This window comes from Octopus bimaculoides, chromosome 18 (genome assembly GCF_001194135.2).
Source record: "Octopus bimaculoides isolate UCB-OBI-ISO-001 chromosome 18, ASM119413v2, whole genome shotgun sequence".
NCBI classification, from domain to species: Eukaryota; Metazoa; Mollusca; class Cephalopoda; order Octopoda; family Octopodidae; genus Octopus; species Octopus bimaculoides.
Window position 1 is genome coordinate 37,350,910 of NC_068998.1, and position 2,905 is coordinate 37,353,814.

The 2,905-nt window shown below is 34.4% G+C and overlaps 1 protein-coding gene across 1 annotated transcript in view; it reads left to right on the forward strand.

Annotated features, from left to right (window-relative positions):
* The window catches only part of LOC106868905 (uncharacterized), a 695,008-nt gene that overhangs the window by 654,798 nt on the left and 37,305 nt on the right, over positions 1-2,905 (forward strand). The gene's annotated exons all lie outside the window — the stretch shown is intronic.

A 2,905-nucleotide genomic window follows, 5' to 3' on the forward strand; every position in this document is an offset into this window, starting at 1 on the left:
TGTGTTCATATATATATTTATATATATACATGTATATATATATGTATGTATATATATATATATATATATATATATATAATCATGCATATGCATATGTATATATACATATATGTACGTGCATTTAAATATACATGTGTATCTATATATGTATATATAGATGTGTGTTTATACAGACACACACTTATTGATACGTATATATATGTACACATATTGATATATATATATATATATATATATATATACATAACTATATGCATTTCCATTGCATGGACACCCATTAGTATTCTTCCGCAACATTACAAATTAGACGTCGCTGAAAGCCAATCATGTATCATATATTTTAATCACTCTTTCCCTTATACTTTTCTTCTTCTTTTCGCCTTTCGACCCCCCTTCCTTCTTTACTCTCTTTCTCTATCTCACTCTCTTTCCTTGTTCTGCCTCTTTTCTTTCCTTCTGTCCCCTTTTTTCACCCCCGCCCCATCTCCCTTTTAGCCAGTCACTTCCTCTTTTGCAACATCACACCAACGCGTTTATACATTAGATTAATTCCCCGAAACGCTTAACAATTCCTCAGCTCCATATAAAATTCAGAGCAGGAAGTTAAATATTTGTATCTATTTCATTCACTCGTCATCATCATCATCATCATCATCATCATCATCATCATCATCATCATTATCACCGTCGTAGTCGCCGTCGACATCGTTATCAATACCATAAATATTGCTATCGTGGTCATTATTATCATCATCATTATATTTATCATTATCCTTATCACCATCACCATCATCTTCATCATCGACTTCGTTGTCGTCTTCATCGTTGTCATCATCATTGTCGTCGTCATCATCATCATCATCATCATCATCATCATCATCATCATCATCAACATCATCATTTTCAACATCATCATCAGCAACATCATCACCAGCAACATCATCATGGTGGTATTTATTATCATCATCAATGCATTTATCATCATCATCAGTCATCATCATCGTCGTTCGCATCATCATCATTATTATTAATCATTGTCATCATCATCATCGCCAACATCATCATCATAATTATCATCATGATGGTATTCATTCTCATCATCAGTCATCGTTGTCGTCGTTCGCTTCATCATCACCACCACCACCACCACCATCACCATCTTCATCATCACCATCGTCGTCGTCGTCCAACGCAGCAATACTTCTTCACCGATATCCTCTTCTCAATCTATAAAGAATAGTCCATAACGCTCGTTGGTCACTCATCCGCAGACCAATCCATTTTTCGCCATTTGTCCTTGCTCCTGGCAAGGTCAACACGAACATTCCATCAGACGAAATCATGAATATTTATCGATATATTTCACCACTGTCTTTATTCTCCTTTTAAATCTTAACCCACTCAAAGATATTATCACCTCACTCTACTTTATGACGGTACAATCCTTGATATTTCCAACATTTTATCTTTCCATGCTCATTTCCATGTAGCAATCTAAATCAATACTTAATTATTTACTAGGAAATTTATTCCCTCTCCCACTCTTCATCTCACTCTTTCACATACTCCATCCATTCTCTAATTTATATCTCTCCCCTTCTCTCTCTCTCTTTATCTATCAATCACTATCTCTCTATTTAACTCTCACGTGCTTCCTTGCCTATCTTTTCCCGTTTTACTATTAACCTGACAATGGACACTCTCAGCCTCAGTATATTATATGATTATACTTACTTTCATATTTATATTTCATAGTCTCCTACTTTTGTCCCTTTAGTAACTCTCCTCTATTTCATCTCCTTTAATCCTGTCTGTTCAAGCCTTAACTTCCTCTTATTATTCTCTCAGCATGTGGATAACTAAGGAAAATCCCTCTCCACTAACAATGTTTATTACATGCAACCACGTGTAACATTTGAAATATTTCATTGACATAATGTAATAATAGTAACATGCATATGTGCCACGGATATTTCATGAACTGGTTCAGTTGATCGTCGGATGACTTCTCAGCTTACGTCATGTGTGAAGATTTAAATTTCGATGAATAATCAGTAATGGACTATATCATTTTAGAATTGTTTAATTCTGTTATAGGTAGTTTTCTAGTGCTGTTCGGTTAAACACCTACACACACACACACACACACACATACATGCGCATACATATATATATATATTCAGTGACAATTATAATTCTCCTTTTTGGTAAAACATTGCAACCTGTTATTTATATTGCTTTTATATATACACATTAGTGAATCGCTAAATCATCCAATAATTTGGATGACGAAAATATAAATATAAACAGTAACACCGAACAATCGAGCGGTCTTAACTGATGAGGCAACGGATATTGCCGAAACTGACGTCAGTATTAAGAATTCTCGATCGGCACTTTTCGGACGATTATGGTCCCTGTTAGTGAATATGATTTCATTCATGTGCGTAAACCACAGCATTAGAACGGTTTAGCTCTTATTTCTAGCAATGTAGTTGTTTCCTAACACCCTAGTCACATTTAGTGACAATTATAATTTTCCTTTTTGGTGGAACATTGCGAGTTGATGCTTTTATATATATAAATGTGTGTGCGTGTGTACATACACTTATTAAAGTTGCAAAATCTTCACAAACTGTTACTCAAAGTTTCACGTTCCCGTTCTTTGGTCGCTTGTGATCATATACATGTATTGTGATAGTATGATCACAACTGTCCCACGAACGGGAACATGGAACTCTGAGTAACTGTTTGCGAAGATTTCGCAGCTTTCATGAAAGCATTTTGCTATACCTTCAGGAATCGAGTACTGTCTTTTCCACCTTGCTTTACATGTTAACTCGCATATATATATGTGTGTATATATAATATAATATTATATATATATATATATATATATATATAT